The sequence below is a fragment of the Camellia sinensis genome, chromosome 10 (assembly GCF_055761805.1).
Source record: "Camellia sinensis isolate YWXY chromosome 10, ASM5576180v1, whole genome shotgun sequence".
In the NCBI taxonomy this organism is placed as follows: domain Eukaryota; kingdom Viridiplantae; phylum Streptophyta; class Magnoliopsida; order Ericales; family Theaceae; genus Camellia; species Camellia sinensis.
The window spans coordinates 34021714-34033171 of record NC_138970.1 but is presented as its reverse complement, the minus strand read 5'-3'; positions in this window follow the sequence as shown (position 1 = coordinate 34033171).

Genomic DNA, 11458 nt, shown 5'->3' with positions numbered 1-11458 from the left:
ATTTTGACTCAATAATTGGACAATTGGGATTTGTTTTAAGGCTATGTTTTGGTTTAAGGTTGTTTTTAAGAGTTTTTGGGTTGCAAAGCTTGAATTTGAAGACATTAAGTTCCAAACTTAAATCAATTTTTGGATTGTTTTGAATCTAGAACCGCACGTGCAGCATGGAGCCCCGCACGTATGGAACACTTTCCCCTGTTTCACTTTCAATTCTGCTTTAATTGCACATGCGGTGATGGTTCCGTACGTGCAATTTTCAGGACAGTGTACCATTTTGTTTTCTCTTCATTTTTCTAATGCATAGGCCTTCCTTCGCCTGATATAAATTGACATTCTACACTCAATTGCATACCATAAATAAGAAGGAATTTATGAGACAAATAGAAATAGTTTAATGACCACGTAACGAACGTTTGGAATAAGTTTAAGACTTGATTAATAAATCGAATGTGTTGTGCTTATATATGTTTTTGTAAGCTGATCCTTTGAGGTGTATCATCCAACCAACCATTGTGAATAACGTTATTCGAAAGATATGTTCATATGAATTATGTTCGAAATGCTAACCGATAAGCTATGATTTTTGAAATGTTATTTTGTTTAAGTGAATGAATATCCTATTTTGATCTATCATGGCATCCATAGAAAGTCCCAAGTCATAAGGGGTAGCATATTAATACGGGTCCAGGACAAATGTACGTTTACAAGATCTCGCTAGCCACTTGACAAAGTGGTGTTATGTTTGATAATCGATGTCCGGGACTGATTACTCTAGTCAAAAGACAATATGATATGTTCTATTGGATGTACCATTAATATGTTCAGATATGAGACTGATTTGTTATGGTCTATTTTCTGTATATGACATGTATGGAATTTGTTTACTAACCTCTTTACTTTAATGTTATTCACTGGGCTATAGCTCACTGTTTGTATATATATGTATGTATGTATGTATAGGTGGGCGACATGAAGATCAATCCTAGATGCACGCCGTTAGTCGAGCCACCGGTTAAGCCTATGGAGTTTTGTTTTGGTGCCCCAGAGTTGAGGCTAGGTCTAGAAGACCGTTATAACGCCCCAAAAAAAAAATACAAATAATCCAATCCATAAGATCTATGAACATAATAGAAATGATATACTTTCATTCATCATAGTTTATATTACAAAAGGTATTACATGCAATATACATTCATAAATGTTCATCCTAAATCTATAGCATGTACCATTAGTTAATAACAACAAAATGAATGCCCTACAGGCTTACATCTTCCCAATACATTACTTGGTTACAACAAAAGAGTCGTAAGCTCAATACATATAAAGCCATTGGTTTGAATAAACATTTAAACATTTACAAAACAAAATAGAGCCTCCAGTTCCGAGGTCCTCCCAAACTATGTCCTTAGAAGAGGCATGTCACCAGTACTTGAAAATGATTTCCCAAGTAGGGTGAGCCAAAGCCCAGTAGAAACAGTCTAACACAATATATGAGGTTTAACTGAGATATAAGTGTCAGATAAATGTTCAATATTCATGACCAACTTACATTCTTCCCATAACCATTCAACACTGATATTCATATCTCGATCCATTTTCATCTATTCATTTCAAGTTAATTCATTTCATTTCAAGTTATATGACAAATATACATAATTTTCCGAATGATCCAACTGAGACTACAACTTAGTGGTTCTCTATCCACATAACTATCATACAAACTCTTCAACCTTGCCATTTCACAAAATTTTCGTCCGCGGGATCGGCACTTATGTATACATAAGATTTCGGGACTTTCACCCTAGACACTCCGACCAACTGAATTCTCAATAGAGTCCATCCCCTATCTCCTCCCAAACAATGGAGTACATCCACTTTCTTCTTCCAAAACGTTATACATATACAATGTATTTAAAAATATCGTCATATACAATGACTATTCATAACACAGATTCAATGCCTTAATCATCCCGTCATATTCAATGACACAACTTAAATGATTTGTTTCAATTCACCTAAACCTCATGCAATTTCTACAACAATCATAGCTATCCTCCACCGATAGCCTAATATAGATATTTCTAAACAGATATACAATCTTTATAACATATAATTTGTCAAAATTTCATGGGTGAGTGATTAAACAAATCCAACTACACCATCCATTTATACTTTCCCCCAATTTCACATTTCTCACATCAATTTCATTATTTATACAAAATAATATTCAAGACATATTAGGGCAAATTTCTCCATTTTTCCAATGTTAACCCAAAGGCTAAAAATTCACAATTTCAACACAAGATATCATCTTATTCAAAAGGGTAAACTACTAATAGGTCCTAATAGTTAGACTTAATTCCCATCAAGTCCTATTGAAAATAAGTCTTGGTAAAATTGTCGCAAATAATTTTTTTGTGACAATTTTTTAAATATGTCGCTAAAAATGACAATTAGCGACTTTTTTTTGTCATGGTTTTTATAAATTGTCGCTAAAACTTATAATTAGTGACCTTTTTTATGACAAATTTTTCCATAGGACCTATTAGACAATAAGTCCATTTATTAGGACCTACACGTAAGTACCCCTATTCAAAATCCCATAATCGTCTACGAAGCACAACATAGAAACCCCTCTTTCAATTTGAAACCAACCCTAGGTTTACCCAAAAACTCCCAAAATTTCACAATTTATACATAACAACAAATAATTAGGTTAAAAGTCATACCAAATTGTAGAATATCCCTACCTTAAAGAGAGAAGGTGAGCCAAGAAAGACAGAAACCCCAAAAGTGCCGAAATCCAAGTCTAATCGGTTCAAAGAGAAGATCTTGAGAAGCTCCACCTTTTTATCAAAGGGAGTAGGGTGGGTAGATCAAAGGATCTAGGCCAAAATGTAGAGAGAGGGAGTATTTTAGAGAAAAAGGCTCTCAACTTTAGGGTTTTGGCTAAAAAGATATGAAAAAGTGATGTAAAAAGTGCTTTTCGTAATCTAATATACACGCAATCCGCTCGAGTATAGGGTTTCACACTCGAGCGTCAGACACAAAGATTTTTTCTGCTCAACCGCAAGAAGAGGCCTGCTCGAGTGCAGACTACACACCTCCAGTATTTTGCAGATGACAGACCAACCGCTCGAGCTCAAAAGAGGACGCTCGAGCGCCTACCCGCTCAGGCGTAGGAAACGCCGCTCGAGCATAAAAGACACTCCTCCAGCACTTTTGCAGAAGTGCAGAGTACTGAGAGTTTGTAAATCCTGCTCGAGCGCGAGAATGGCCCCTCGAGCGGAAGACCAAAATTTACATAGCCCACTCGAGCGAAGGACCAAAATTCTGGGCAAAGCAAGGTTTGAAAATTAAGTAACCAACCTATTCCAAACACAACCACAATAACCCAAAGACCAATTTCAAAGGTATACAAGGGAAGAAAGAAATAAACAACAACATGAAAACATTAAACCCAAGTTTGGAACATCACAAGAGCCAGGTCAAAACCGGGCTTGCTATAACCTCCCCCCCTTAAAGAATTTTGTCCCCGAAATTTACAAACTAAGTTTCAAAATCAAGTTTAGCCAACTTCCAAAATGATTACAAATCAATACTCAACACCATGACCTATCTACCAGTCATTCAATCTCTTCACAAGATGAACAAATTCACGATATACATCTCAACATATGTTACCAATATGCATCTCCCGTAGTTTTTAACCAATTTCAATATGTATATCTCATATTTCCAAAACATATTCAATGCTTATGATAAATTCCCATTTCCAAAATTTAAACAACATATACAATGTTCATATTAAACTTGTGTTTCCGAAACATATTCAACATATACAATGTTCTCATAATTCAAAACATATACAATGTCTTTACAGTTCATGAACAAAACTAAAGTGCTAACATATACTCAGTCATCAACAAATAAGTTCGGATATTTCTCACGGACTTCCAATTCACGCTCCCAAGTTACCTCCTCAACCCCGTAATGTTTCCACAATGCTTTGACCAAAGGAATTGTCTTGGCTCACAAGACTTGGTCCCGTCTATCCAAGACTCTCACCGGTCTCTCCTCATACGAGGCATCCTCATCTACCTGTAACGCCTCGAAATAATTCGACATGAACTACCCACATAACTATTACATCAACTCACTTCCAAAATAGGATATTAACCATAACCCTTTACATAAGATCAAATGTTTTACAAAAATAATCTCACATGCGGCTAAACATTCATTGATAAACTAGTACATGAATCTATAGCATGTAAATCATCAAATCAAAACGAATAAGGCCCTCAAGGGCTTACAAGTTCCAAGGCATTCTCCCGGTTACAGAAAATGGTCTCTCGGACCCACACACATTAGCCCTCGGCTTTACAAAAATTTACACAAAAATATAAAAGGGAAATACTCTTCACAATCACGTCCACGCCATCAACTCGGCGGGACCACCACCTTTCTTACCTGTACCAAATCCCATAGGGGTGAGCATAAAGCCCAGAAGAGATTCCTCACAAAGTATATACAGTTATGCCAATTCCATCACTGTTAAAAATGCATATGTAATGCCATGCAAGTGCCAATAATGAAGGAAAATTTTATTTTGATGCACTATTTCAAAATCATCATGTTCTCAATAATATTTAGCAATCTCATCAATTTCAAACTTCCAATATTTAAATCAACAAGGGTGGTAAATACAACACTGGTAATCCGTAGGCTGGTGTCTACAAGTAGACTCTACAAGTACTACCAAACTGTCATTTTTACCGGTATTAACCAAAAGGCTCGACACCTATCCGCATGGCTTTCTGGTCTTTCACCAAGGACACTCAGGCCAACTTAACAAATTCAACTACAATCCCTATCTAGACTTACCACCGTATTTACACCATAAACATTTCCATTAGTTCTCATTACAATGATCTTTCTCAAAATAAATGCGTTTCCAACTCATGTCAAGATGTGCAATAATGACAATAAAACAATTGAGAATATGATGCAATAACTACTAATTCATAGCATTCCTTTATAGTCAAAAACATGTCCACAACAATATTCAACATCACATTTTCATTTCCTCCTTACCATGTTCTTCCACAAGGTACCCATATGTCTCCAACACATAGTTAAAATTTCTCATTTCGCACAATAGTCATGTGTCTTCGACACACCACAACAATTCCTCAACAGTAATTCATCATAACCAAACTTTCCATATGTCTAGCATACCATCCTTTATTTCATTTCCCATTACATTACAATTGAGCATTTTTACATCACTTATGGTACTCAACAACTCACCATCTTACCACTCTACACAAAAATGCATTTATCAAAGGATTTTAATAGAGGACCTCCATTATATATATATATATATATATACATCAAGAAGTTTCTATTCTGTTAAACATTTGGTGAAACTCACTCTCATACATTCTCTTGATACAAGAAAATAAACAATTTCAAAGGCACATTCATTATTTTTCAAAAGTCCCAATTTCTAGGGTTTTCAAAGGAAACAAACCTTCATCATTTTTCTAAGAGAAGCTTCATCTAGAAGTTTTCTTTGGGTTTAGTAGAGGGGAACCCTCAAGAAGTAGTAAAAGATTTAGATATAAAACCTCATTCAAAACTCTCTCTCTACATTTTGAATAAAAAAAACAACAAAATCAACACAAAACTCAAGAACACTTTTAAATCCACAACAATATAGCAAAACTTGTATATATGACTCAAGAAATCCCTACCTCAAGCTTGTTGATAAAAGGAGAGATGAAACCCTAGCCTCAAAGATGAGAGAAATTTTCGGATCTCCACCACCCAAGTGAGGCCCTAGCTTTGAATTTTCAAAATTTGAGAGAGATGATGATGATCTTGCTCCAAGAATCACAAGAATCAAAGAGTTTTCGGTGATTGAGGTGTTTTCTAGAGAGAAAGAGGAGAGAAATTAGGTTTAGAATGAGAGAAAAATGAGTTAGAAGTGATATATATTCGGACCAAAGTGTATAAGAAAAACAGGGCTCGGACTGCCCAATTGGCCGCTCGTGCAGCCATCCCCACCGCTCAAGCGCCCACTTTCATCGCTCGTACGGTCCACTTTCAGAATGCAAGATTCTGGGTTGCAACCTCCACCGCTCGTGCGGCCATACCCGCCGCTCGTGCGACCCAACTCCATACGTGCGGCTTAGGGCCCCGCACGTGCGGCCCTGGCCCAAGCACCTAAAATTTCAGCTTCGCTCCCGGCACTCCGGACTCACCCGGCATCCTCCGGAACAAGCGAGATTCAACACCTAACAGAAAAACACTAGAACTCCAATCTAGGGAACCATCCTGGACAATTCAAATCCAACGAAGGCAAAAGGAGAACGAAGCAAAGAAAGAAAGAGAAAAGGAAATGAATCCGGCCGTCACATACCTCTAACTCGGTCCAATTCAATACATGCAATGGATCCTGCTCATACTTCCGAAGCATACTAATATGAAACACGTCATGCACTCCAGATAGTTGTGGCGGCAAGGCCAAACGATAGGCAACCTCCCCAATCTGCTCAAGGATCTCGAAAGGACCAATAAACCAAGGGGATAACTTCCCACTCTTCCCAAATCTCATCAAACCCCGCCTAGGTGATATTTTTAAAAAGACATGATCACCTACCTCAAAAGACAAGGGTCTCCTCCTATGGTTGGCGTAACTTTTCTGACGACTCTGGGCTGTAACCAACCTCTTACGGATAAGTGCAACTTTCTCCGTCGTTCCCGGAACCAACTCTAGACCTAACAAAGATGCATCACCCACCTCGGCCCAACACACTGGAGACCTACAAGGTCGGCCATATAAGGCCTCAAATGGCGCCATACCAATACTCGATTGGAAGCTATTATTATAAGGAAACTCTACCAAGGGTAAGTGCCTCTCCCACGACCCCTTAAAATCAAGGACACGGCCCCGAAGCATATCTTCAAGAATCTGGATAGTACGCTCGGACTGCCCGTCAGTTTGATGATGATACGTAGTGCTAAAGGTCAATCTAGTGCCCAAGGCACTCTACAAGCTCTGCCACAACTGAGTTATGAAACGCGGATCCCTATCAGAAAAAATCGTCACAGGAGCCCCGTGCAACCTCACTATGTCCCTGATATACAAGTCAGCAAGATAGTCTACCGAATCACTCACACGCATAGGTATGAAGTGCGCCAACTTGGTTAGCCAGTCAACTACCGCCCAAACAACATCACTACCTCGTTGACTCCTCAGAAGGCCCACAACAAAGTCCATTGTGACATGCTCCCACTTCCACTCAGCTATAGGCAAGGATTGTAACAAACCCGCTGGCCTTTGATGTTCGGCCTTCACTTGTTGACAAGTAAGTTACTTCGATACAAACACGGCTACATCCTTCTTCATACCCCTCCACCAAAACTGACGACTCAGGTCATGATACATCTTCGTGCCTCCCGGATGCACCGTAAGGCGTAAATGGTGAAACTCTAGGAGTACTTCCTCTTTGCAAGACTCCAGCACAAACAAACGGTCACGGTATCTCACACTCTGATCGGGATACACAGTCAAGCCTCTTTCTACCTTCCCACTGGACATCTTCTCCCGAAGGGATTCTACCTCAAGGTCACTCTCCTGCGCTTCTAACACTCGATTCACAAGTGTAGGTTGCGAGACCACTGAAAACAAGGCCACAGATTCAACAGACTCGCCTAGACACAAGTCAAACTCGTCAAGAGTACCCAACATCCCCCATTCCTGAATGGCAATACAAGCCACACTGCTAATAGATTTCCTACTCAAGGTATCAGCCACAACATTAGCCTTTCCGGGATGATAATGTAACTCAAAATCATAATCCTCTATGGATTCCATCCATCTCCTCTGCCTTAAATTCAAGTCTTTCTGTATAAACAAATACTTCAGACTCTTGTGATTGGAAAATACTTCAAATTTCTCACCATACAGATAGTGCCTCCAAATCTTCAAGGCAAAGATCACCATTGCCAACTCTAAGTTGTGAGTAGGGTAGTTCCTCTCATGGGTTTTCAACTACCGCGAACCATAAGCTACTACCTTCCCCTCTTGCATCAAAACACAACCCAAACCTTCCCGTGAAGCATCACAGCATACAGAATAACCCAAACGCCTCTCTGGAATAATCAAAACTAGAGCGGTGGTAAGTCTAATTTTAAGTTCCTGGAACGACTTCTCACAAGTCTCATCCCACACAAATTTGACTCCTTTTCTCGTCAACCTCGTTAAAGGTGAACCTAGTTTGGAGAAATCCTTCAGAAATCTCCGATAATACCCGCCAACCCCAAGAAACTACGGATCTCAAAAGCATTCTTAGGTTGTGCCCAATCTTGCACCGCCTCTATTTTGGATGAATCTACAGTCACCCCTTTCCCAGATACCACATGACCTAAGAATTTAACTTTTCTCAGCCAGAATTCACACTTCCCAAACTTAGCATACAACTTGTGGGCTCTAAGTAACTCAAGTACTACCCGTAAGTGTTCCTCGTGTTCTTCCTCTGAAGGTGAATAAATCAAGATGTCGTCCACAAAGACAACCACAAAACAGTCTAGGAACTCACGAAAAATCCGGTTCATCAAATCCAAATACCGCTAGAGCATTGGTCAGCCCAAAAGGCATCACTAAGAACTCATAATGGCCATACCGCATACGGAATGTCGTCTTCGAGATGTTCTCCTCCCTTACCCTCAACTGATGATAACCCAATCTTAGGTCTATCTTAGAGAAACAACAAGACCCCTTCAACTGATCAAATAGATCATCTATACAAGGCATTGGGTACTTATTCTTAACAGTAACCCGGTTCAACTTTCTGTAATCAATACAAAGTCACAACGCTCCATCTTTCTTTTTAGCAAAAAGAGTCGATGCTCTCCAATGTGATGTAGAAGGGCGGATAAAACCCTTATCGAACAACTCTTCGAGTTGAATCTTCAACTCACTTAACTCAGCAGGTGCAAACCGATACGGTGCCATAGAAATCGGTGTCGTACCAGGCAGTAGATCAATAGAGAACTCAATCTCTCTGTGAGGTGGCAAACTAGTAAGGTCCTCGGGAAAAACATCGGTGTATTCACAAACCACTCTTGGCAACTCAACTCGGCCTTCATCACACTCACCACTCTGAAAGCTAGCGAGAAGACAACTAAGTTCAATCTGTCCACGCGGATCATATGCCGATGATAAGACTCTATCCACCCGGTCTCCCAAGAAATAAAAACAATCACCACTCAAGGTACATACAGTAACGCTCTGATGGTAGCAATCTATAACAGTTCGATATGATGACAACTAGTCCATACCCAAGATAACATCAAAACTAGTCATATCAAGCAAAACAAATGCAAATGGAAGTCGACGACCGGCGACTTCTATGTCACAACCCCGACACCCCTGTTTCAGAATAACCTCACCACTAATAGGTGACTCCACACAAATAAGAGATGCTAACTGTGCCAACTCCAATCCCAAAATCGATGCAAATGTGGACAAAATAAATGAATGGGATTCACCCATATCAATCAACACACTAGCAACTGAATTGCAAAACAAAAAGGTACCTCTCACAACAGATGGAGCCGGTACAAGATCTGGAGCGGTAACAGTATACACACGCCCTGCTGGCCTCTGATCTACCTGCTCATCCCTCAGAACATAGCCCTGCTGCACGGATTGAGCTGAAAAGGCTCCCTGATTGGCCCTCTAGGCCAGTGCTGACTGTGCAGGCTAGTGACTCTGTGTCTGTCTCGAACCAGACACACTAGGTGTGCCACCTAACTATGGGCAAAACCTCTTCAAGTGTCCCGCTCGCCCACACTGATAACAAGTGAGCAGCTACCCTCTACCCTGATTCTGGCCCTGAGGACAAGCCGAAGATGATGCTGCTCGCTGCCCTCCTCCCCTCTGTGGGCAAGCTGGTGACTTGTGGCCCATCTGACCACACTTAAAACAAGTCACATCTCCCTGACCACCTCTTCCAGAACCCGAACTCAACATTGGAAAGGTAAACCTCGACTACACTCCCTGGGACTGCTGAGGATTAGAACCCTTCTGCCTCTTAATGTCCCCCTAATTATCCTAACTCCTCTTGGAGCCCCTCATCCTCTCCTCCTCTGCATGCATAATAGTCTCAAGATGGGTTGTAGCCTCCACAAGGCGCCCATAGTCCCTAATCATGGATCCGGCCACTCTAAACATGAGCCCGGTCCTCAATTTCTTCTCGAACTCCAAGCAACGACACTCCTTAGTCGCTACCAACTCTGGTGCAAACCTAGATAGGCTAGTGAACGTGGCTTCAAACTCAGCAACTGGTGTGTTCAATTGCTTGAGCTGAGAAAACTGATCCCTTAACTTCTCCCTTACTGTAGCAGGTAAGTACTTATCCTGAAAGGCATTAACAAAGGCCTCTTAAGTCCCTCCAATGCGCCCTCGCACATACTTCTACCACTGACCCGTGTCTCTCTTCAGCTGGAAGGACGCCAAGGTCACTCTCAAACCTCCGTCTTTGATGTCGAGCATCTCAAACGTCTTCACCGTCTGCTCCAGCCACTCATCAGCCTTCAGTGGCTCCTTGGGAACACCCAAAAACTCATCCGGATTTGACCGAAAGAACTCTCTCTTCAAGAAAGATGGCCTTGCTTTAGCTACTTGGGTCTGGACTTGATTCTCAGCCCTAAGAATGTCCATGGACTGCTGCAATGCCCCGGCCATTTCACGGGTTAAGGCTCCCATGGCCTGTTGACCAACCAACTCGGCTACATTGGCCTAACCAACTCCCTCCTCCTGTGCCAAAATTTCAATCGGCACAGGCATCTCGCGTCTACCACGCCTACCACTACCACGTCCACGTCCACGTCCTGACATCCTAATGGAGGTAACCAAAAGAAATTAGCACATTCACAAATGTGCCGAAGCTATCTCACTTGCGTCCTAATACGGTGGACAACAGTAACTCATTCCACATAAGCACATAAACACATACGAATTTCCTTCCTAGATAGTGACTGTCCCACGGCGTTGCTAGAGTTCCAATTAGAAACAGCAGTGATCAAGTGCTCTTCTAATAAGACTTCCAGAAACTCGTAGACCCAATCAACATCTTAGGAACCAAATCCCATACCCATATAATCACATAAGCATGTTATCATATAAGCACATATCATCTATACTTAAGTCTCTAACAAGGGAGACAAACCCATTGTGGTACTAACCACTTCCCGCGTACCCAAAGTATTCAAACCCGGTACGCTCTGATATTAAGTTGTAACAAGATGTGATCATGATATTCAAACCCATTGTCAAGTTTTTGATCATGATATTAAGATTTTGTTATATGTGCACATGTATATAAATGTTTTTGTACACGATGTGATGTATGTAATGCAAGATGGGTAAATTAATGTTATGTGC